Below are 26,371 nucleotides of genomic sequence, written 5' to 3'. Positions count from 1 at the left end.
TTATCCGTCTTTGTGCTTCAGTATTCTACGTCGTCGTATAAGCGAGCAGAGGAGTGGATTTTCATCAAGCCAGGTGGATGTAACGTTGCCTCTTGGCGACAATGACTATAATACAACTGAAAATTCAGCGCAATTGAATGTCCTCGCTGCAGAATGAACTCTCAGTTTCACGGGTTCGCAACATGCTTCGTCAACTTCTTTTTTTCAAATTATTTTTTAAAGTCTTTACCGACTGAGTAAAAAACTGCCACATTTCGACTATTATCCAACCCTGTGCAGCATTGATGCGAAAATGCCGGAGTTGGCGCGGATTCTACATTCAATTTCGAACAACAATATCCAAAAACATTTTGGTTTCACATGAAAATAACTCCAGAAAATGTATTCCCGAAATAAGTGATGATTCGATATTAAGGATAAATTTCTTAGCATTATTTTTACGTAAAACAAAACTTATTTCGAGTATTTCTATCGAGCATTGCACGTAGAATTGCATTGACTGTGACATTTTCGCATCAGTAATTCATAGGCTTTGTTAATAATCAAAATAAGTGACCGCTTAACGCGGTGAGATGGCCGGTGATGTTTTTGCGAAAAATTCAGAACGGCGATAAAAGTCGCATAAAGATGTAGCTGGATTGCACAGCTTTGTTCTCTTTCGTCGCAGTTCGTATCAGTGAGAAAAGTTTCATTTGCGATAGTCACCGAAAAATTCTGAATCAGAATTATATTTTCCGATTCAAGTCGAAAACAAGAATAATTAAGGACTGTAGAGCTAGACGGCACAAAAGTTGAAATCGTCAAAAAGACATCTAAATGATGACTTATACACCATTTTCAGACGCCTAAGAAATCTTCGTGCCTATAAGATGTCCTTGGGGTCTAATAAACGCCAAAAACTGGCGCGTAAGACATCCTTTAAACGTCTTTTTAACGACTTTAAGTTTAATGCTGTCCGGGGAGTAACCAAATTTACAGATTTCATCTGACGAAGGTACAAAATTTGACTTTCCTCAAACCTCTCGTTTCCTAGATCAAAACACGGTAGCAAAATTCACCGACCGACTGACACTGATATCGTATACCTTGAATTAATAAAACCTCTTTAATCTTCCTCACTTATGACTGTGAGAATAATCAACGGGCAGCCTGTTGAAAGTGTGTGTACACGTAGGTGAGGATAACTTACGGACGTGAAATGGCGCAGAGCGGCAAGCTGAGGAAAATCGATATCGATTATTGCTATAAGTAAACGCATAAACGGTCATACCTATGTATAATACCTAAGCTGTAGCGAAGAAAGGGAAACAATGCCGAACTACAAAGCTATATACATATATGTATACTGCCATTTCGTGCTTGCAGCACTATCGCGTGGAAAGCCGGCGCGTGGTCTCAATCCTTTACGAATTCAGATACATACATACGTATACATACATACTTGAATCCACGCCTCCTTTCAGTATGCGTGACTGAAATTTAGTTCAATGGAACACACAAACTCTGCTACCTATTCTTCTCTGAATTGATTTTTCAACACGACAATAAAGACACTGTCCGCAACCAAACCTTTAAGCGTAAGCGACGGTTGGCCACCATGACGGCGTGAAATCCGCCTGTCAACGACTATTTCGCAAATCTGGCGCCGTTACGAAATCATTGGAAGTAGAGAATATTAAAAATTGGATATAATAAAAATGAAGTTTGTATCTTTTCAAATGCGTGACTAGAGACCGAGCAACGCGAGGAAAACATATTGAAACTACACTGAGATCAATTTCATTTGTTATGGTAACTAGAAAAATTCAGTAAAACAGGTATCGTTAAAAAAAAAAACTGTTTGAATATCAACGAATTTACGAAAAACGAGGTACGCCTAACCATTTTGTGCTATTGTCGATCCTTTTTTGCTAATTGCAACGCAAAATCAGTTTCTGAGATTTACTCTACTTTTTTAGTTAAACAAGGCTTTAACGTCAATTTATCGTCGCACTAGCGTTAAATTTTCGCAACAGTTAGAAGAAAATATAGCAAGAGTGAACGTAATGAGAAGGAATAGTAACGGATACTAGAAAACTGATTTTCATTTTTTACCTAAAACTACATCTTTCGATTGCGATAAAAACTAAAAGTAGTTAAGAACTGAGCGGTAACCGGCAATAAAAGTTTCTCTCGGTGTATTATTTTAACGCAGGACTTACACTCGGACAAATAATTTTGGAAGTTAACAAAATTGTTCGTTGGTCGAATTCAGTAAACTTTTGCTGTCGTTTGCGAAAAACTTCATTTACCAAACATAATTCATCCATTGTTAGTTCGTTTTGGTCCGACTACAGAATAATTAGTTGAGCAATTTCAGTTGCTATATGATAATTCTTATCACGTGTTGAAAATTTGTAAACTGATTGAATTCAATCAAAGCGCATTCGAGTCGTATCAAGATTTCTACGGCTTCAGCTAGAATTGGGATGATCTGTAAGAAATGTCTTCTCTGTATTGTTTTTGTTTCGACGGATAATAATTTCTCATATTCGTGCAAAATCGAATATGTTTTGTTTTTTTTCAACTCACCATTTGTCCACGTGGTTTCACTTCAACGATTCTTGAATACACGAAACTTTCATTTCAAACTTTCCGCGGCTCGAAAGTTCAGATCAACGCAAAGAATACAAACGTACCGTTGCAATTCTTCCATTTTTAGGCAAGACTTTCGTACAGTCCAAAAATGACCAAGTTCCTTTTCGTAAGAAACATATAAATAAAATTTCTTCAACATTATCAACTCGTCGACCTTTTGCAATCTATCACCCCTTTAATTCTAACGCAGTGCGTATCAAATTTTCTTATCAAATCACGCATCCCAGCCATAAAAAATTTAAATTACCATCGGCAGGTGGTGTACGTGAAGTGTATATAGAGGGAATGACGAACTTGTCTCAGATTCACCCCGTGACTTTAGCGCGTGCGGTGAAAAAGCATTTCCAAAGACAATCTTACGTGCAGAATTACCTTGCGAGGTTGCCGATCTCCCGAGTTCCCCGGAGGCGCATTTTTCCCCGACGTAGGTGTATAAAACGTACGAATACAGAGGTGAATCGATTGGGATTCGAGGCTGGCGAAAAGCCTCGTCGAGGCTAAGCCCTCGGCTCCCTGCATTTTCCTCTTATCCGTTTCCCCGACTCCTGAGAGGTTACGCGCGTTAAAATTTATTCGCACTTTTTTTTATACCCCCCGCGTTGCGTTTACGAGGCGTTTCGATTTTTAGAGGAATAAAAAAAGCGAAGAGCACACCTCCACTTACACCCACGCAAGGCAAAGCCGCGCCGCGACGCGTCTTGCACCGAGATCGTTGGCTGATAGGGCTGCGAGAGCTGGGAGGAAGAATAAAGGAAACTGCATGCTCAACTCGCTTTGAATAAAGGAGCGAGGCGGCTCCACAATACGTCTTCAGTTACAGCGAGAGTCCGGGAAACCGCTGGTGAAACCGTACAATAGACGAACTTCTGCGTAAGAACATGCACGGGGCCGCAAAGAAGGTTGGACTGCACCCATCTCCGGTTGCACTTCAACCAGCGAGAATTCTAGCAGACAGAGGAATTCCGGCCACGGAATTCGGATTTCAACACTTCCGGACTTATTCCCGCTTCGCAACCATTTACCGAAATCGCGCTTTAACTGTAAAAATTTGCTCAAATTTTCCAAAGCTTTCCGGTTTTACAGATTTTTCCGACAAATTGATGTCCCGGCAGGCCTCGGTCAGGTTGAAACCAGACGTGCCTTGTTTGAGGCTCTGGTCAGGTTAATATCGGACATGTCCAACTGAACAGAGCATTTCTGATCTGGCTCTGAACAGGCTCAGATCAGACAAACTCTTCTACGGTGCACCTTATCTGACCCTGACTAAATCTGAGGCATTGGAAGTACCGCGAGCGGCTACCAGGCGTCGTGGAAGTCCTTGGCGTTCCCATGATACTGTTGTAAAATTAAATAATTTGTCGTGTTATTACAAAAATCCTTAAATCTGAACAATCGTTGCCCGAGTCTGATCGGGTAGTTTACCACTGCTGCTATGATAAATTCCTGATGAAGTCTTGATCCAGTTCAGATCAACGCCCGATCATGGCCTTATTTGAGCCTGATGAAAATCTCTACTTGGAATGTACACTTGAGTTGAGAATTTTCTTTTTCCATTAAAGTTCCAGAGAAGTCGCTTGTCCGCTCCGCGATGAGTATACAACGAACTGCGCAATCTGCGGTGATTGTTGAGACTAAGGATTACGAAGCTACAGCTTCAGGAACTTGAAGGGTAGTCGTGAGTACATAAACTTAATCCGCTTTCGAGAAAGCTTCGGGGAGAACGCGATATGAAAGGGAGAAAAAAGAATCTGAATCAATTTTCCAACCAAGTGGCACCAAATTAGAAAAATTTTCTGCAATTATTTTCACACACCGAAAGAAATTTTCAACTGTCGTTACTAGAAGGTCTTTAACTGTTTCTATTTATTCGCCATAACCGAGAAATATGTAGTTCTGGGTACAAAATGGAAGTAAGTTTTATATCTGTAAGAAAAAAATCTAATTTCTTGTTGCTACGAAAAAAAGGAACGGGAAGGTATTGTAATCACGCCAAAAATGAAAAATTGAGTTTTCACCAAATCCGAACGTTGCAAAGTCTAGAGAATCACCTGAGAAGTTAAAGTGTAGCAAACCGAACACGCAGATTTAACTTTGCATCAATCAGAAAACTGATCATTGATAACCATAATCACACTGAATCGTTACTTGTGCATTTTCTTGGAATTTTAACAATATTTCAACCATCGTTGCAACAGTACCTAGTCATTTTAATAGAATCGTCTAGTAGATAAAAAAAAAACGAAATTACGCTTATTGCAACAAAGGTAACGAGTGTTTAGGGTGTGGACAGCTGTGAATAAGATTGTATTTCTGTGGATAAACAAATGTGAGTTCGTTCAAGTATTTTTTCGAATTGTCAGAAGCTCAATCAGCATACTCGCGGTATAAAATTTCGTCTTTCAATTCGAGCCCATTCACGTTTGAAATCAATGAGACTTTTGTGTTTTCCGTAGTTAGAGAAGCATGTTTCCTTAGTTCAGGAAAGGATCGATCGGAATCGACGTAAGATTGCGCGTTACACGCCGAGTGAAGAATAAAAATAACTATAACGTTGAGAATATGGAAATACCCGAAACGGGGGACACAGAGGCTGAAGAGCGGGAGATGAAAAGGAAGAGCGGAAGTGAAAGGGCTAGATCTCGTACGTCCGTGAAGCAAAGCCCGCAATCTCTTTCGGAAAGGATGAGAGATGAAGCCGGGAAGAGAAGGGCTGAGAGCTTTGGGTGGGCGGTTCTGTGTGTGTGTGTGTGTGTGTGCGAGTGTGTCAGTTGCGTCTTGAAATTTCACAAACTCCGCATGTAGTCTGGAAACTGGAAAGTTGAGAGGTCGGATACGTGGATAAACCGAACCTTACTCTAACGGTAGGGTTCTAGGTACCTGAAGGAAAGTCGAAACAGCGAAGAAGGAATCGTGATCGCGCTGTTGCCTCGGGTGTACAAGCGTATACTTATAACAGCGTTGTCTCCCTCATCCTTGGAGAATAATCCATGCTCCAGTCGTTTCACAATTTGCGTTACAACGTCGTCGGACGATAAAGCAAACACGACTCTGGCATGTCAGGAAAACGAGAAAGAAGAATGAAGAATGAAGAAGAAACAAAAGCGGAGAAGAAGCAGGTGATACGTGTTGCAAGTTGAGGAGATCGGCGAATCAAATACCGATACTTTGGATTCATTTTAATACGAGACACTCGCACTTTTAAAAAAGAAATAACAAAATTTTGAAACAGAAACTGTCAAGGCATTATTCCTGCTCCGATTACATGAATATGTAATTTGAAAGCAAGTCGGAACGGATGTGAAATGATTTTTAGAAACTCACGTCGAGACGTCAAATCTTCTCAGACTCGCTTTTGATTCACGGAATTGGATTGTAAATTCTAGAGATTTAACTAAGATACTAACGACATGCGCCAAGTGACCGGAAAATCCGAGAAAAAATCGAAAACCGATCGAGAAACTATATTTTTGATGCAAGTGTCTGCTTATTTCTATAGCTTTTTCTCAAGCTTTATCTCTCGAGGTTTTACGAGGGTGCGTGCCTATTTGACCGTGCGTTGACCTGTGTAAATACGCCATGAATAAAGATTTTCTCAGATCTCGTTCTGATGTTGCTAGGTTTTATATATAAAGCCAAGGAGCGACATCCTCATAAGAATCTTGCAAGAAAGCTCATCTCGATTCTCGTGTATTGTGTATTGTCACGAAATAGGAAATTTGAACTGCATTGAGTTTAAACAACATCTGTAGACGAAATGATGAAAAATGTATGAAACGAGAACGATATTAAGCTTCCAGCAACCATTTTTCAGTATTTTGCATGCATTAATAAGAACACAACTAAAACCTTTCAACAAAATTAGAAATAGGTGAGGATCTAAGTTGTTTCATTTGGCATAGAATACCCTATATATCTGCATGCTCGAATTACCCAGTAATAGGGTAACCCCGTACATTGGGAGAGGGAGATGAAACTCGGTTCTCTTGGAGCCTCGAGATTTTCCTAGATTAATTGGGTTCCTCTCGGTTTCGGCCAAACCTCACATATCGCACACCCCTGGTCGGCGGTCAAGAGAGGAAATTCCCCTTAATCCGGATTTTAACAGGCCAGTAATTCTGGAAAGCACTTCACTACGGAGCCCGGGTAGAATTATAATAATAACAATGATTACAATGACGATGACGACGATGATGATGATGAGAATGAAGATGGCGATGATGACGAGGAGGAGGACGAGGAGGTCGACAAAAAAGTTCCCGTGCTCGGAATATGATTTCGGTGAAAATTTACTTGTTTCGTTTGTCTCGCCTCCCTTGGACTCCTTGACTTCCCATAGAGTTAGCGGTAAATGGAAAAAACTGGGTATCCGTCACGGAAAAACGTTGTAAGGATTCAAAAGTTGGCGAATTGGAAGAAGAACTCTCTGAAAAGTTCGATACTGAAAATCTTATTCCATGTGCGCACTTTTTTGGTTCACACGCTACGGAAAAGTATCAAGATTGATTTGAAAGTAGAGCTTCCACATCGGAGGCAGGCGCTTCTGTTACTTTTCACATCGCACGTTTGAATAAAAGCGATTCGGGCTTTTCAAAAATTTGTCTCATTCGTTTATAGTACAATAATTAACGTGAGACCATGCGAACTGTTGTATAGTGTGAAAATTCATTAGTCGTAAGCATCGCAAAATTGGAAACGTTACAGCGTGTTATCGTCATTAGAGTTAAGAAATTTGCGACAGAAAATCATAACAGCAATATTCCAGTACTGAATTTTACGTAATCTTGAGCATATTTATTGCTAACAATACCCTTCAATTCTTACTCACATTAATCGGGCTTCACTTGGTAATCAGACGTAAAACGTATTGAATCTTACCTGTAACAGAAAAGCAAAAAACACCATTAATTAACTGTTTAACTACGCAACTGTATGTACGGATTATGTATTTACTGCGAGAAACGTATTAAACTGCCACTTTTTTTAAGCATTGCTTGTGTAAATCAATTTTTCATCGACTCAATCCACTTCAGGAGATTGCGGAATTTAAAATCAATACATTTTAGTTCATTTTATTACAAAATAGTGAAATACTGAATATTTATTTACTAATATATATTTGGAAGCAGGAAGCTGCGATAACTTTCATGTAAATGCACCTTCTTAATAATTACTGAAATTAGAAAGAAAAAGTTTGGATGTCGTTGTTTCATTACGAGTCACTTCGAACAAGAAGCTATTCTCTGCAATTCAAGTAGAACACCTTTTTTTACATATTGGTATTCACTGAATATTGTAAATTAAATTATTCTAAAATGTACTGCCATTTATTACACTTAATAAATAGCAGTATTGCAGGTTTTCTAATTTTCCAATCAAGTATTTAAAAACTTGACTTACAATCAAAAGGATTAGAAACAAGAAAATATGAACATTGAAGGGATGAATGATTAACGTAATCAATGAAATTTCCTTTGGAATCGAGGAACGTGTTTCTTTGAAGTTTAAAGTATGAAAAAACCGATTTACACGTGTCGTTAATTAAGTTATTAGTTGGTTAAGCTTGGTTTGATACCAAAACGAGTTACGGTAATGCGAACGGGAATATCTCTCCGCACTATAATCTGTGGTTCACAGTCCGTGAATTCTCCCGAGGGTATTTGGATCCAAGAGTTTCGGTCGCTGGTTGAATAGTTCGGATTCAAGAGCGTGCGGCGACTTCAATCGCGTACCGTGATTTGTGGAAATTATTTGAAAACCTGATTTTACAGGTGAAGAAAAAATTCCGATTTAAGCACTTGTCTTACTAAGAAAAATCGTTACCATTTATCGTAGTGAAACAAGTCCGTCAATTGTGAAATAAAAGCTTGCAGCTTGTTAACGGGTTCCCAGTGGCTCGCTATTTTTTTGGAATCAAAACTGAAACGAGTTTTCTATCCACACAAATTTTACGCGTCTATAATCAACGTATCGTTTGTTTCTTCTGTCAATTGCGTCACTAGGGTCACTAGTCGTTGGCGAAGAAAATTTGCTTGGAAAGGAAACTCGTTCCACTTTTGATTTAAGAAAAATAGTGAGCCACTGAGAATCCATTGATGAACATTAACGTACATATTTGTTCATTTAGAGATAATTTCAGGTTTTGTACATAAAGCTTATTCTTTATCAAGATTTATTTCTGGTTCACATCTATTGGTTGAAAAATTAAACTCAACCAGACGCGGTACACGTGAGAAAAAAAAAAAACAAAAAAAAAAAAAAAACAACGATTTGCTTTAGAACATGGACGTGTATATTTTATCGATTATTTAGTTGGCTATAAGTCAAATCCTGGCGTAATTTGCTTTCGAAAGGACTTTTCGTGTAAAGACGATGGTCTAGATATGAAGTCACGTCTCGATATCGAATCAAACTGTTCCAAACTCGCGAACCACGACAAAAAGTACGTACTTTTTTCGATATATCAATCAATTTTCGATAACACATCGATGACTTCAGAATTGAGTTTTGAGCTGCGACTTTTGTCAGACCAAATCATCGATATTTTCGATATCGCATCTGTCAAGTTGTCATTCTGGTCTGTTCGCGGACGCATATGAGGAATATCCCTTATTCCTAAGCAGCGGATCGCAGCTGCAGCTTTAGAAAAATCAGCGGGAAATGTTATTTGAAAATAAAAAATCACACGGCCCTTGAAGAGGTGAAACATCTGTCCGGTCAGAACAGGTAGCGGGTCCAAGGACAAGAGAATAACAGGTATAGTATGACGGAGGAGAAACCCAGTCTGCATTTGGGCGAGCAGGTGTCACGCAGTGATTCTCGACTCGAAAAATCAAGACCTCGGTTGCTGCTCGTCTTGCAACTTTGTCTTCCCGACCATCTGCCGTCCCGCATCACTGATCACGTTCGAGATTACTGCAAAATTTTAAGTCGAGCCACCTACGCCTATCCATTTTCAATTTTCACGTTCCCCTGGCGATAAACTGGATTTGTTCTAAAAAGACGCGACCTTTTTTTACAGGAAGTGAAAAAGAGAGAAAATAAAAATATATCAAATTACGTTGAAGACACGTTTGGCCGCGTATAAAATCGTTTCGGACTAAAGACAAATGTCAGATCCGGTTTGAAAATTGCCTGAGCTAAAATTTTTTTGGAAATTCGGAACCTCGCATTCTTTGAGATAGTTCAATGAACTTTGAAATATAACTTTACGACATTAAAATACGTATTCGGGATTTTTCAGAACTATATTTTTCGATTGTGGTAAAAACCGAAAACTGTTAAAGACCGAGCGGTAACAGAAACTAAAAATTTCTCTCAGTGTAGAAGTTTGCCAAAATTGGAATGAAGAGGAAAGAATACTTTAGCGCGCATGCTCGACTTTAACAATCAGAAGCCTGTTCGTTATTTCGGTGGATATTTGTGGAGAGGGTGGGAAGGAATCAAGGAGTTGCAGCGTCGTAATTTTAAGGAGCGGTAAAAAAAGAATTCAGGGAGACGATGTGTGCGACAGAGCGTTTAATTGAGGGAGGGTGAAGAAACGCGGGTAACAAGAAGAGAACGAGGCGAATGATGAGGGTGAGGGAGGAAGTTGGTTCGAATAAAAATCGCAGTTGTTAAAAAAGTTCGATACTTTCGTCGGGTTCTCGAGTGGCCTGCAGCTGGATTACGACGATGGTGGGCACGAGGAAGAAATGAATCGATGAATCGTCGAGATGTACAAAAAAAAAAGTTCCGTAACACAAGTTACCCAAGTTCCTTTATGTGTTTTCCTTCGGTTTTGTGCCAGCCGGAGACGGATGAAAAAGGCCAAGCCAGCATTTGTCAGACTTCCACATCGTTGGTCTGCAGGAATCTCAGCGCGAAGAAGGCGAGTTATGAAAATGTCAACGATCATATCGAAGAGAGAATCCAAAAAATAAGGAATATTTCAAAAGAAGAATAAAAAATATTATTGTTATTATTATCATCTTCAAGTTACTATGATTATTAATTTGAAGATTTTCTATAATATATAAATGGGTGAAGGGAAAATGCAGTACGTTTATTAGGGTGTTGACAAATGTTTTTCAAGCATACCCCTCGAATCAGTTTCAAATGATTAAAAAACAACTGCCTAATTCGATCAGATTTTTATCTCAATTCGGATCCTAATTAATTATAATCTAATTATAACCAAATATATACCGAGAACGTGTCCGAAAACAGGTGTATTTTAAACGGTAAAATCCACTCTGTTGTTGGCACCAATTAGAGTTGATATAAAAATTTGAAAAAATTAGGTAATTGTTTATGAATTATTTGAAATTGATTTTGGGGGTATGGTTGAAAATACTCATCGACACCCTGATGTTTGTTATAAAAAAAAATCGACCAATTTCAGTTTCAACTTCTGATCATTCTTCCTCGGCTGCCAACAATAATATACGTACGTAGACGAATCTAACTCGAATACACAAATAGTGTACGCCGAATCAGATGCGATTAATTGCGGAAATCGAAGATGATAATGCATTCAAACATGTAGACGAGCGGTGCAAAGCGAAGACTTGAAATATTTCACCGCATTAACAGCGCGGTGCAACTGGGTTTATAATGCAAGCCACGCGCGAAGGAGCTGGTTCGGCAAGATCTTGAACCGGTTTTTCATCTCGCAGAGGCTCGTTTGTATAGGAATCGAGTATCTCGTGCACGTACGTGACGCATTCGTGTAGAATACAGCATCGGTTATAGGTGGGTAGGTAGGTAATATTACCGATTTACCTCGATATACGTCGAAGGGACCTCCTTTATCGGTAAGTACCAAATTATGCATTTACCCAATAACCACGCACACCCAGTAATCAGAGTAAAACGTTGAAACTTACGATCCTTAACGGCGCAGACTCGACGCTTGTAAGAAGCACTCCGACTGTTGTTAGATTTGTCTACAAGTCTACCAGGAAATTGACGGTAAATCGGTAAACTTTGACTCAGGAAACAAATCGGAAAGAAAACGGTCGCGATAAGAGTCGGAGGACAAAGCGCATTGGTTCTCAAGTCGCGTTACCAACTTCGAATATCTCTTCCAAGTTTCGAAGTAAAATGAGCGCACAGCTAACCGCAAGCCATGATTTCTTCATATTTATCAAATATATTGAAAAATGAACGTCGACGATGGTATTAAGGAACTCGCGATCGCGAACATAATATGTATACTTTGCTGTGAAACGAGTGTTTGAATTCGAAAGTATAAAATCCAAGTCCAAAATGTAATTCATTTCCGACTGACATTTCTCTCGCAATTGGCAGAATGAAAACGTCAAATATACTCGATTACGTTACAGCGTTACACATTTAACCAGTCCTCTACGGTTGACTTTCTTCTTCTTACATCCACTTCGCATAACCAGTTACGATGTTTCCGGAGTCAATTAGTATCGCGCGCACACCGGGCTTGGAGAAATTGACAATTAAATGTACCGACATTGAACCACGTCTACGGTAAGATCTTTATCACGACCGGATGACTTCCATGGAAAAGGGTTGAACAGAGTGGAAGAGAATCGGGCGGTAGATGGGTGAAAAACAGTGTGGGAGAGACAAAAGTGGTCGAACCTGAAGGAACAGCACCTGCTTCTCAGGTATGCTATCCGTTGCCGTATCGCTTCCTTCCCCTTCGCTCCGGTACGCACGGCATGGCCAAGACGTAACTACGCGTGTAAGCATAACCGTATCTCAGCACGCTTTGCCTCGTAATTCACCTCATGAATATCGAAATTACCACCAAGGCTCTCCTCTCCGCGCTACCGCGGCCGATGGAAAATAGGAAGATAAAAATTAAAAAGAAATCGTTTCCGAGGTACAAGAGCGGCGTGACGCGAGATTTTTTATTCAAGGAAAAGTTTTCCATTTCCAACAGTTACAAGAAAATATAGTAACAGCGATCGTAATGAGAAAGAACAGTAACGGATACCAGACTAGACTTTGGTAACGGCTAGAAAACTAATTTTCACTTTCTACCTAGAACTATATTTTCCGATTGTGGTAAAAAAAATTAAAATAGTTAAGGACTGAGCGGTAACCGGAACTAAGAATTTTTCTCAGTGTATCGTTGCAATGGCGCTTCAAATATCGTTGAAATTAGAAAAATCAAATATAGTACAATTAACTATTTATAGTAATTTTAGTCGTCAATGCTATATTTTTCAGTTATTTTAACAATACACCTGTATGTTTTGTTTTTTTTCAAGTCATGTACATTTTCAATTCAACTATCACAAGAATATTGTCCGAACTGTGACTGGATAATCAGAAGGAATAGTTATACTATCCGTGAACTAGTTGACAATTAAATTTATCTGGATCACACAATGACTAGTGTAGTTCCGGTTAAGAATGAACGAGTTAAAAAAAAAAAAAAAAACAAAGAAATCGTTTGAAACATTTTCAGCAATTTTACTTGCGGCACCGATAGTGAATACAGATGAAACAATATCGCTTCAATGCGACAGGAATTAATCTAAGCAAATTCGAGTTACACAATCCGAGCCATAAACAATTTGAGAAAATTGTCTTTATAAATGGTATGTTCTAAATTATTAAACTTTGGTGTTCCTCGTTCGATTCCGATTGTGTCGAATTCATTTTTCTCGCTAAAAAGATCACACCGTAAAAGGACTTTTGGCGTTGATTTTCAATCTAGGCAGGTACCTAGGTGTACAAGTTTTCGTTCGTAACCACCGACGAGCAATCAATTTGTCCCGTATCAGGAAAGTATGCTCAACGTGCGGCCGTCAAGAAAAGAAATAACGTGAGTTTCATCAGGCGAGTGCTTGAATATACTCATATTTAATTCAGTGGCTGCCGGGCATCACACGAGCTGGTAATTGCATCGTTGATTACTCCTCGTTCGTTTCCCGCGTCATTTATACCTGTTGAATTTAACATCGTAATCGATCAGCTGCGGATTCCAGTAGTCGATGAAATTAAGAGGCTTACGTCTTTGTTACGATTACTGAGGTTGATCCGTAGCGTGCCAGAAACACACCCTTACAGAATGGGGCGTTTTAAGGTGATGTACCTTTGCAATCACCTGATATAACAGCTCAGTTTGTACTCCGCTTATTCCGACTGTTTCTTTAAATTCGAAGAGTAGATCTGTTCGCACTTTGGTTATCCAGACTGTTTCTTCGTACCCTTTTGCGGATGGGCAGCGTTTGTAATACGATTTATTCTACAAAAATTATTTATTTCCGAACAGTTTAGAACGTACATAGGCCCCCCAATATAATTATATTATCTTGTAATTTATGAGATCCCTGAATTCTACAATATTAAATACACCATAAAACTGTAATAATACCTGTGTTACTTTGACCAAATAAACAAAGATTGTACAGAAACTCCAACGGGTTCGTTACCTCTAACTCAGTTGTATCATTGAAAGTATTTCTTGCATTCCACGTTTATGGAGAAGAATTTTTAATCAAGCTCGAGGAATTAATTCCAAATCCTCTGAGATTCTCTACTCCCCGATTAAAATGTTTATTGCTTTTCGCAATTGGCGCAATAAAAGAAAAACAGAATCTAGCCGAAGCACGTCAAATCTGAACTCGGTTACGTGCCCAATTACGCTTTCGGCTAGCCTTGATATAATATCTTGACTACCTAAAAATGCAGAAAACAACGTGATATTCCATCTATCGGATAAAGTTTTCGATCTCTAGCTGATTTTCGGAATCCTACGATCTAACCCTGACGCGACTTGCACTGCACGTGAACTCCAACTTGAAGCTACTCTGTGTTACGGATATAGAGTTGAAGGGTATAGAGCAAAACGACTAACTAGATGCGGCAAAGTATAAATTTAGAAAATGGGAGTCTCGCATGGTGTGTCGAGAAATGTGAAAATAACCCGATGGTTCTCGCCCTATGCATGCTGCACGCGGTTGCTCAATCTCAACAAATCAATGCAACGCTGTGTTCAATACGCCTCGGATGAAAACCGGTTAACAGAGAATCTGTTTTCCTCAATGATTTTCGGAACATTAAATTTGTTGTGAGTAAAGTTACGCCTGGTAGAGTAATATTCGTTAATGCCTCAACCTTTCGGCTAACTTGTTTTCGATCAGAAACAAAATGCAGGTTCGATTCTATACAAATTGTGCGACAACGACGATTCTATACAAATTATGAGACAATGCATCCAATTCAGTCGCGTCAGCTTCATAGCCAGTCATTGTAACATAATTCGTACGGAATCGAACTCGCATTTTGTTTCGGACCGAAAACAAGTTAGCCGAAAGGTTAAGCCATTAATGAACATTACCGTACATTATTTTTCTTCAATTCCACTTGAAACAAGACTCGAACGTTCGTACGAATTCTCAGATGCTTAAATGGAGGAATATCAAGATGACAAATTTTCGAAGCACGGAAAATCATTTTTAGGTTATACACATATTGTGTTACAAGTGCGGTAACAGCCTACTTTCCGCACTCGCAACACGATTAAATACGACGTTTATACGTGATAATTGCGAGTCAATGCATTTTTTCAAGTTTTAAAAAAACGCCCCAATACTTCCCGCTTTGAAATGTGAATGTAAATGTTTCCTGTAGCGTCTGCGATTGTTTTCGTTCAGGAATATTAGCCATGCGTAACCCTAATTTCTTTTCATCGATTATTGAAGTTCACGTCGCGTTTGGAAATTACGAGTACTTCGTTTTATTCTCCCAGTATATATAATCGATATTACAGGTTTAAATCCTAACCAAATAAACCGTTTGTTTCAATCGTCAACGAATTAGATCTCCGATTTCTAAATTCGAAGTGCACACGTCATATTCGATTTCAGAAACCCGAAAACGTTGAAACGACGGATTTCGGAAGGATTGATCAAGTCGTGTGGTCTTTAATTCTGGCCCGCTGTAACTACGATTAATTCTCGTCCCTTTTGTGTTATTTGCTCCGCCGAAATGCGGCTGCCCAACGTTTATTCCCCGACTACCGCAATATCGGCTCGACTGCATCATCCCGATCGAATGTTCTTTGTTTCTTTGTTCTTTACAAAGCTTTATGTCCGAAGACGAGCGCTGAGATCAGCTGCACGAAAATGATTGAGGTACACGATCATCTCGTCGTCAGCTGTTATTACTATAATTACGCGGCTCTGATGCGAAAAGAATTATTCATACCTACAGCAATAACATTTGCCTCGACCGTGCGCTGATACGGAAATAGAGAACGAATTACGATCCGGTAATCATATAATCATTAATTGCGTTATTTGAAATCATATTGTAAAGTTCGCAAGCTCTCTGTTATCCTTGTTATCTCGATAATCAGCACTCGATATTTTTAACCGTCATCGGTGTACGCGATATCTAAATACAACCGAACTTGAAGATTGCCGAACGACAAAAAATTTAAATAAAATAGTAATATTCCTCCAAACCACTCGCCGAGGTAAATTCTGAAGGAGATTCTCTCAACGTCAACGATGCTACGTTCCGCATGCCGACTTGAGATTATCCCGTGCAGTGCGAAGAGGTGTGCTGGAAGGGCATGCATGTATGTATAAATTTGCAACAGTGGCGCGGGGTGAGCAGAGAGAGGTGAAGGTGGGCGTGTTTGTGATTGGAAAGCCGATTGTATTCACGAGGAGTCTCTGACCTTTCCTCAAACAATACGTAGCTGGTGGCCGATTATATTCCCTGGCGAAATAGCGTAAAGCGGATAAAATAAAGTGAAAGAATCGTTAACGACTCTGCCGAAGATGATAATTGAAAAACTTTCAAACGTCGGATCATTTTAAATAATTCTACGTTCAAAGTCATTATTTCGAACTGGAAGTCCGACGCGTGTTTCAAGACAAGTCTGACGAATCAGTTTCAACGCTGGTCGACCATTAGGTTGTTTTTCAAAATGAAAATTAATACCAATGTATCGAAACTCTTATTTTGCCCCCTCTCTTGATTTTTGTAATGCGTTTTTCAACCCTTACTCGACACACTGGAGTGCAAACCCGTACGAGGTCCATTTAATTCTAAGGAAGTGTTTCAAGTATCGGTTAAATTTTTGCGATACCCATTCTTCTGGGTTTGAAAATCATTCAAATTGGTGTACGTTGTCCACTAATACATTTTCATATCTCACGGCGGCCAAAACGTCAAAAATCTGACACTTATACATGACGGATCGTCTCGATGTATCTAACCTCAAATACTCTGACGATTCGTTTTGACTCTCAGGCTTACACCATTTATTATGCATGATTATTGGTCATTAAGAATATTCAGTAACGACGAATCATGAATAGTTAAGTCGAACCAAACTTTCGAAGTATTTGGGGTTGAATACATCGCAGCGATCTGTCGTGTATAAATTCCAGATTATTGACGGTTGGCCGCCCTGAAAATTACACACCAGTGAGTGACGATGCGATATAAATTTCAATAAACCTGGAAGAATTTTTGTAGCAAAGATTAAAAAAAATTGGTTTTCTTTTCAAAAAATTGTCAATTGTTCGTTATAAATATCACCTTACCATTTACGCGTGACTGATGGTAAGAAAAATTATTAAAAAGTTTCGCTAAGAAATCTTCCCGACAATTCTACATGGGCAACTTACACACAGTACCTTCTACAAGTGATTTTAAAGAAGATACGAGATTTATTTTCACCAACATGCATATAAATTATAGATCTTTTCAAGCGCGGCTGTACACTCGTATCTCTTTTACGTCAAACTGTTTCAAGCTTCGTTGAACAAGATGCATGCTGTAATTAATCGCTCGACCAGCGATCCGCACTTGCTGCTTGTAGGTAATAATTTCTTCAGACCTTTCCTCGTCTTTTTTTAATCCGATCAATCCTAATGAGAACATAGTAACAAGAGTCGTCGGAATTGCGCAACGGGGAGAAAGATATAAAAAAAGGGAAAGAGAGAGAGAGAGAAAGAGAGAGAGTGCGAGTTCAGAGAAGCGGTTCGGTCTCGCCTCCATAAGCTCAGTTACAGAAGCATCATTATCGAGATAATTCAATACCATTGCAGCGATAGAAGTCAAGAAGTGTTGACGTCACCAGAGCTTGAATGAATATATATATATATATATATATATATATATATATATATATATATATATATATATATATATATATATATATATATATATATATATATATATATATATATATATATATATATATATATATATATATATCCGAGGCGTCTCAAGTACTTTTTCCCCTATGGAATGCGGGTGAAAGATAAGGTTCAAAAAACAGTATCGTTTCTTACAACGCAACGTCTCGATTATTCGATGAAGTTTCGTCACACGATGATCATCGTCACGTGTCATTCGTTTTATACAAAGTACATAAAATTTTTTTTTCCATTTTATTCACAAATGTACGAAAATTTTTTATGATTTTAAAATCTATTTCGCTACTAGGTAGGTTGTTTGACAAATAGCAATACGAGGCAATATTGCATTTTAGCGTGTCAGCATATTGCGATCGAAACGTTCAGGCTGCAGGTCGATAAAAAGGTAGTAGTAACAGAGAAAAAAAAAAAATTTCATCACGTTTAGAATGTTTCTACTAGATTACTACAATAATTGAACATTATTTTCGTATAAATATTGCGATAATCATCGTCGAAATAGACTTGATCATATAATAAGTTTCCTAGAATGTAGCTGTTGCTTGTAAAAGGAATAAAAAAAAAAAACGAATTCTAACTAAAAAAATATTGAAAAGAAAAAATGGCGTGTTTGTCAAAAGTGTCAAGTTTCGATGATTGTCAGCCATTTTCGTTGGGTCTTTTAAATTTTAATTTAAAATCCTTCTCCGTGTTCGTGTGTGTGTGTGTGTTTATGTGTGTTACTGGTTAGTCACGCATGTGTTAATGCAGGGGTGAAGGGTGGGCGTGGGAAATGGCACAGGCAATTTATGAGCAATCGTAACGAGAGATTAAGCTGCTGTATTTACATTGGGAATGTCGTGCGGCGTTGCAAAAAAAATGATTGCTGCACGATTGTTGTATTTTGCTCGTATATTTGAGGGAGAGCCTCGGGATGGGGGATATAATGTAAATTGCCATGACCTTATAACAGGGATTACACACGCTAACGTTGATTCGGAAAAACACCCCGTAGGGACTTTCTCTTTCAATTCGTTTACAAGGTGTGCATACGTGTATTGAGTGTGGTTGTGAAAAAGATTTTATCTCTTTTTATAATTGAACATAACGATCGCGAAAATTTTAACGCTATTACCCTGAACATTTTCGAATCAAATAAACTCCGGACTCCATTATTATTTCATCTTTCCGAGTTATTGTTACACGGTATTTATCGAAGTTTGAATGTTTAATCCATTTTATTTACATAAATTTTGGATGTTAAACAAACCTTCGCTTCTGTACAGCCACGTGCGCATGACTCTTCCCAAAAAATTGACGTTACATCAATTTGATAATTTTGAACTGGCGCGGTGATTTAGCATCTCAGCAAGTCGATCGAAAACATTTCGTGAAATGTTTGAAAATTATTAAACAAGCCTGAAAAGGAGAATATGTCGTCAAAATTTTAAGGTCCAATCTCCCAATTTATTCAACTTTCGCAGCTTGATCAACGTGTAGCAAGTTTTGGCTTTGAGTTACGTGAATTTGTTTAAAACTCGCACGTGCGACGTTCCGTCACAATTGTCGTACAACTACGCAGATGCACGTAAATTATTCCGAGATGAATTTACGTGAGCGGTTATCGCACCGTTTCATTCATTCGTTATACGGTGATTATTTCGGGCGTAACTAATCATTTCGAGAGTACAACAAATGTGATCCACCCATCCGACGATTGCCTCATTCCGGTAAAATTGTTCTATACTACAGGCTAGAAATTTACGCGAAAACTTTAAATATCGAATGCAGTAATCGGTTCCATAACAGGTAAGTATTATTTGTTTGATATCTTTTTTGTAGTATCGAGTCTACATCAGTTTTACAATTTTGTCCACGTCACTCTTGTCGAAATTGAAGAATATGACAAATCATTTCTTCCCTGTGATTTCAATCGAATTAATCAAATTTACAATCTTTATTCTATCCGTAAAATATTTTTATACTCATAATTGTGACATATTTTTTTTCTTCTCTCAACATTTATGCGTGGAAAAAGATGTCCCGGGTAACGTTTCAACGCCTAACCCAAATCCCTGACCTTAGAAACACGAAATTTGTTAAGAAGAAATCACTAAGAAGAGATATTTCGAAATTCGACTCGTATAAAGGGGATTGAAAGTGAATGAAACGTGTAATATTTCTCGGTTTCTATGAGACGTCGTCTTAGTTTTTTCTTCTATCTTCAAATAGCTAAAAACTAATTTCTGCATTTTTCGAAATTTCACTTCCGATGTAATGAAAAAGGGTGAGACGTGCTTTTACGGATTGTTCAATACGTTTCAAGCCAGGGGCGAAGTCCCCTGACATAGTATATAAAGGAATAACTCGCTGCAGGTTCTACTGCAAATTTACATTTTACCTTCAAGGCGTTCAATTAATTCCACCGAGGCATATTTACAACGATATTTGCATTTAGAACAGTATATTAATAACACTTACGTTAATTCTCTTGTAACCGCATATTCTACTTCAAAATAGAACGTTACACCCCCTTTCCGTACCAACAGCCATAATTACATTAAAACAAAAGTAAAAATAAACGCCAAAGAATATGTTCAACGAAATGACAGTGACGGACTAGCATCGGCGACGTTTAATTCAATATCAAAGCCATGCCTTCACGGATCATCCCCGTTCGTGTCTTTATCGACGCGTCCATCTCGATCAATATTGCCGGAAACGGCGACACGCCGACTTTCAAAGTGAGAAACGGGCATTTACCGTTTAGTTACATAGCCATGCAGCGTGAAAAATCCAATCTCGTACATCGTATCGAAAAGAGGGGGTAAAAAAAGAAATAACCTTTATCGTACCGCAGTGTCTCAGATTCCAAGTCACGCGCCGTTTGAAATTGCTCATCGAGATATTATTCACGACCGCGTTCTAAGCATCGTCAAACAGATGTGTTCGAGAATGCTTCGACGGTTAATATTCCACCGAAAATTCAAGAGTATTCTTCATTTACGAGAAACGTTTGATTACGGAATCAGCTTCGTGTACCGTAGATATGACCGCGTAGCATGTGGAGATAACTTTTCTCGGTATCTCAACTACCGGTACATAGAAGACTATTTGCTGTATTAGTCACGATATTGGAACCGGAGACAGTAGTTGTATTGTTAGAAGCAACGAGGCGATGCGCGATGGCCGAATGTGTCATTTAATTAATGCACAAAGCGGTGCTGTTTCAACTTCTTTATTCCATTGGCTCGAGTGACCTTTGTCGGTGTGTAATTCATCGTCGCGTCACCGATTTAGGTATCGTGACGGTGTGTGATGCTTTCTGTATTACAGTATCCGGTAAGCTTCGAGGAAATCGATAAACAGCACATGTGTAGTAACGCCATACGCTTACTGCAGCGATCTTGCTTTGCTCTGTTAGAATTTTTCCACATCGGTTATGACTAAAGGTTACTATAGATTTAGTTCTCAGTTGTGCGATGATCTTGTGACGACAGACTTGGAACGATTGATCGCGGACAAACCGTTTTAGTGACAATCACCGTCTTGACTCGGTAATTAGTAAACCAAAGTTACAGTAACGTTGATGTAACGATTAATTTTGCGGAAGAACCGTTATTTCGCGACTTTAGACTTATTTGTAATCCAGCAAATCGTTATAAAACAAGACACACTCGTGTTTGTAAATCTAAGTTTCTGCAAAGGGATTAAAAATTGGAAATAAATAAATTTCTTTCCAATATTTAGTTACGATAACGTTACCGACTCAAATCTCGCAGATGATTCAGAAAATTTGTGCATTTTTTCAGAACCGTTTCAGAAGAAGCTTGATAGAATTTCTAAGGCGTGTAGTAAAGACTAAAAATTGTAATCAATCCTATACGGTAACAGACCACATCACCAGACGTGCAGTAATAAACCATAAAAATTTATACGGTATTGAATGTCATCTTCGAGGAAGCAGCCGTGTCTCATACTATATTCATTTCTGTTTCTGGTACAATTGTAAACAATCATACGAATGTATCAATCATTTGCGAATGGTTTGTTTCAAATCCAAGGCGTAAACGTTGCAACAGTAACTGGTAATGATTCCCAAGTATTAAAGCGACAGTTTTGTTAAATGTATTTCGGTTAACTTTACGAACAATTCGTTATCAAATGTTTGTAGAATAATTCAAACGGCGTAAGGCTTTTTTCCCCGGATTTGTGAATCTTTTCTTTTAAATACTGTTCATAGACGCACAAAAATGGTTCCTGACCTCAAGTTCAAAAACATGTGACGATTTCCAAATATGAAGTTTAGATTTTCATCCTCTTCTTTTCTTCACATCGTCACTTTCAGCATAATACGTAGTCTACGTTATAAACATGCATCGTCAACTCGTTTCATCTTCGCGATTATCATTAAAGTATCTTTCAAATACCACGCATGAAAATCAAGTTTCGATTCATCAACGCCGATACGTGTTCCAGTCGCCAACGATATCGAATTGAAACAGTACGTTTATGAGGGTTGAATGAAATCCAGTTAGCCATTCGACAGCACGAAATGGTGTGATCGTAACTAATTTTTTAACAAAGCTATTCATTTCTGATCGAAAGGCTTTTCCATCAAGCTTGATCGATCCAAGCTTCGGGTAGGTATGCACATAAGATACCTGTGACACCCCCATAGCGTGATAGTAGTTCTCTATATTCAGTAATGAAAGGTTTAAAAGCTTATGATTGATTTTGTTGATAATTTACGAACTGCAGTCGAATGATAAGAATGACAAGTCGTCAAGAATGCATGTGCGACGGTTAAGGCAATCGTGCAGAACGCTTGTTTCTCGCCCTTGAAGGATTAGGCCCGGGGTTTGTGAGGCGTTTAGTTTTGAACACTTGAGAATAGTGGCTCCGTGGCCCGGTAATAAAATCCAAGAATTGATTTACTTCGTTATTGTGTGTGTACGTTTGGAGGCACAACCAGTCCCCGAACGTGTTTAAGTGTCTATAAAAGGTTCGTATCTCGGAAGCTTGGTTAGTCCACGGTCAGTTGGATATCCTTAAATTATATGATATAACACGTAAGCACCTTTATCCGTAATATATAAATTGTGCAGCCGCATGGTTGGGCTAACCCTTAGCGTAAAGATAAACTGTTATTTACGGGCGGATCTTATCAGTTTCAGATCGTCTAAATCCATTAGGTACGTATGCCATACGATGCATAACAACGACTATGCTATAAATCATCCATGCTCACTGTGCATTCGGAATAGTATTGTCGGTATACTAATTTATTTCGGAAGTTATGTACTTCAGAAGCTGAAGTTGTACATTAAAAAACTTTTACGAACCATCGGGTATTTCGATAAAAAAATATGGATGTAGTAAATTCGTGAATTTTGAACACTGTGCCGTATCAATAATCGATAATTCATTCGTAAACCAGTGATGAATAATTAAAATTCTAAAAATTTATCGCGTTGTCTTCAGATTGCAAAGGTCTTTCACACCACACGTGTCTACCTTTCGACCCCAAAAAACTGATGATTAGTTTTGAACGTTGGACATTGTTATTTTCAAATCTAAAATAATATTTATTGTTCGGACATTTTTTTGACAACAATGTTGTACAAGTGAAACCACTTTTGATCTCGGAGCAACTTGTGTACGAATGAGAAATGCCACAGTGTGAATCAAAAGTTACGAAAAGAGAAAAAACTGTTCAACAAATCTTTTGCACACGTGATAGGGAAGGCGAATAAGACAGCATCTCTTCTGTGTAATGGAAATGAATAGAAACAAATTCGAACAACACAAGTCAAGATGTCAGCAACGTAAGAAGATGTTTTGTAAATAGCACGCTTGAAATGATCGAACTCCAATGTTTCAGGCTCATTTTGTACGCCAAAGAGATCTCTAGAGGTTACATGAAATTTTCTTTCGTCAACTGTTATCTCTAGAGTGGATGAAAATAGATTTACGCAGGTATGAACAACAGATGTTCGTAAAAAATTACACTCGATGTTGTTTCATTCGAGTTCACTATCATTGTCGCAAATAACATTGCTGGAAAATTATTCTAACTCTTGAATCAAAAAAGTACATGGATCCTATTCATCCTCAAGTTTGTTTCTTCACTCAGGTCTCTTTTAGGCATTGCTATAGAGGAACGTGGGGCACGACGGACCCCAAATGAATGTTGATAAAGAAAATTAATTTTTCAAAATATTGAGGTAATATTAGAGGTTTACTTAATATGATCTAATCTTTTAGCACTGAGAGAAATTTTTAGTTCCTGTTACCGCTCAGTCCTTAACTATTTTCATTTTTTACTTCAATCGAAAAACATAGTTCTAGGTATAAATGCAACGATAAATTAACGTTAAAGCCTTGTTTAACTAAAAAAGTAGAGTAAATCTCAGAAACTGATTTTGCGTTGCAATTACCAAAAAATGATCCATAAAAGCGCAAAATGATTACGCGTACCTCGTTTTTCGTAATTCCAACCATATTCAAACAGTTTTTAACACGATGCCTGTTTTACCGAATTTTTCTAACTACTGTAACAAATGAAATTTTTCTCAGTGAGAATGAGTTTTTTTTTCAATCATTTCTTATATGGGGTCCGTCGTACCCCACGTTCCCCCATATTCATAAACTTTCGATAAAAGAAGAGGAAATTCATGCGAAGATAACTAGACTCCCTAGAATGATGTAGCTCATCCAAATTAAAAAAAAAGTTATACATCTTACACAGTGACCTTAGACTCATATGTTTAGGAGAAGAAACCTAAAATTTTAACATTTAAAAATGACTCATTCGCAGTGCCGCAGAAGCGTGAAAAAGTTATAAGAGCATACGTAGGAAATTTGAATTACGAACGTAACCATTTTTCTTCATCGTTCGTTCCATAATTGTCTCAAAAATTGAATACGTCTGGTTTGATTTCACGGAAAATATACGTCAAGGGATTAAGTATAGAGGGCTTACCGTATATCCGTCGGTTGAAAACGTTTCCGCGATCCCTTTTCTCAGGTCGAGCAGATTGCTGACGAAGAGAAGACAGCCACCCGAACCGATCAAACAATTGACGAACAAGTTCCACCGTACAATTGCTACGTTCACGCGGTTGAATGATACGCGTGAAGTACCTTCAGGTAAAGTCGGGTCCGATCGTGACGAAGAACGTTGTTCGATACGTGAAAATCACCGCGATCACCGATTGAAACCAATATTGTTGAAACCAATGAATTTAATTACGATTGAACAGCGACTTGCACGCACACGCGAACACACCTTGCGCAGGTCCTACACACGTGTTTATTACGTACACTCGAAGAATGGTTTGCTTCGCATTATTCAAAACAGACTTTGAGAGGTCATCGATTCGCAGAATCAACACAACACAACTCAGCCAACACCGCACGAAATTATTGCGTTCCTCGCTCTTACCTCCCTCGATTTACACGAGATTATCACTGACAATCAGAGGATGAGACGACACCGCACTTGACTGAAATTTAAGTTTAATTACCCAACGCCTCGTCCACAGTCATCGCCACTTTCCGTAACAACAAAACCGACGATCACTAGTATTTATTTTCCCTACCACCATTCTCACGCACACGTTAGCAGACAAGCGTTGAATCGTAGACAAATTGCGAGTTACCCCGTGTCTTTGTACACCATCACATATAGGATAAACGCACCGTCGAACGTTTTTCAAAAATTCACCACCGAGAAGGATTAAATTTTACAAACCGACAACGTCTCACCAAATCGCACCTTTACCACCGAGACAATTTCCCGATTTTTCATCGCCACCGTTGCGTTCCTTCGCCTACTCGTCCGACATAACTATGCGTTTGCTCCACCAATGCCGGATGCAGGAAGCTTTCGCGCGACGATAAGCGACACCGCGATGTTCTCCGTGCGGCGTCCACGCTCGCTCTGAACGAGGAACAGGAACGCCGGCCATCGACGCGCAGTCGCTGATGTGAACGCACATCGCGCCAAGGATCTTACCGATGCCCGCGCATTGCGCACACAGCCAACCGTCCCAGTGGTTCTCGTTCAAGGTTCGAACCACCCCCGGATATCCACCCCGCACCTTCGACCGAGCCGGTTCTCACTTCCTGGTGAGAGGAAGAACACACGCAAGGGAGGAATATGAATAAGGGAAGAAACAGGCGAGAATCGGCTGGCCGTGATGCGTTTATGGGATTTTCGTGACGACTCGATTGTCTACGGTAGTATTCGTTCGTGCCTTGACCTTTTGGACAACTTGTTTTCGGTCCGAAACAAAATGCTCGTTCGATTCTACACGAATTATGCAACAATGACCGGCGATGCGGCTAACGTGAGAAAATGGGATGCATTGTCGTATAATTCGTGTAGAATCGAAACAGCATTTTGTTTCGGACCGTAAGCGAGTTAGCCGAAAGTTTATGGAAATAATGAATAACAATGTACGTATAAATCGTGTAATACAAGGTTTAACTTCGTTGACAAACCTCGGACGGTTAAACGCGACCACGATTTCTTCCTTTGCCCTGTTGTTGGTTTATGAATTTTTTCGAACTCGAATATTTGCGTGATTTCATCTTTCGTTACA

The 26,371-nt window shown here is 38.8% G+C and overlaps 1 protein-coding gene across 1 annotated transcript in view; it reads right to left on the bottom strand.

Annotated features, from left to right (window-relative positions):
• LOC124178916 (protein tincar) overlaps positions 1 to 25,699 on the bottom strand; it is a 118,357-nt gene extending 92,658 nt beyond the window's left edge. Inside the window, exon 1 of the mRNA XM_046562716.1 lies at positions 24,748 to 25,699. The gene's annotated coding sequence lies outside the window, so the exon portion shown is untranslated. The remainder of the gene's footprint in view (positions 1 to 24,747) is intronic.
• Positions 25,700 to 26,371: the final 672 nt, after the last annotated feature.

The sequence above is a fragment of the Neodiprion fabricii genome, chromosome 3 (genome assembly GCF_021155785.1).
Source record: "Neodiprion fabricii isolate iyNeoFabr1 chromosome 3, iyNeoFabr1.1, whole genome shotgun sequence".
NCBI lineage: Eukaryota > Metazoa > Arthropoda > Insecta > Hymenoptera > Diprionidae > Neodiprion > Neodiprion fabricii.
This window is presented reverse-complemented; position numbering and strand designations above follow the sequence as displayed.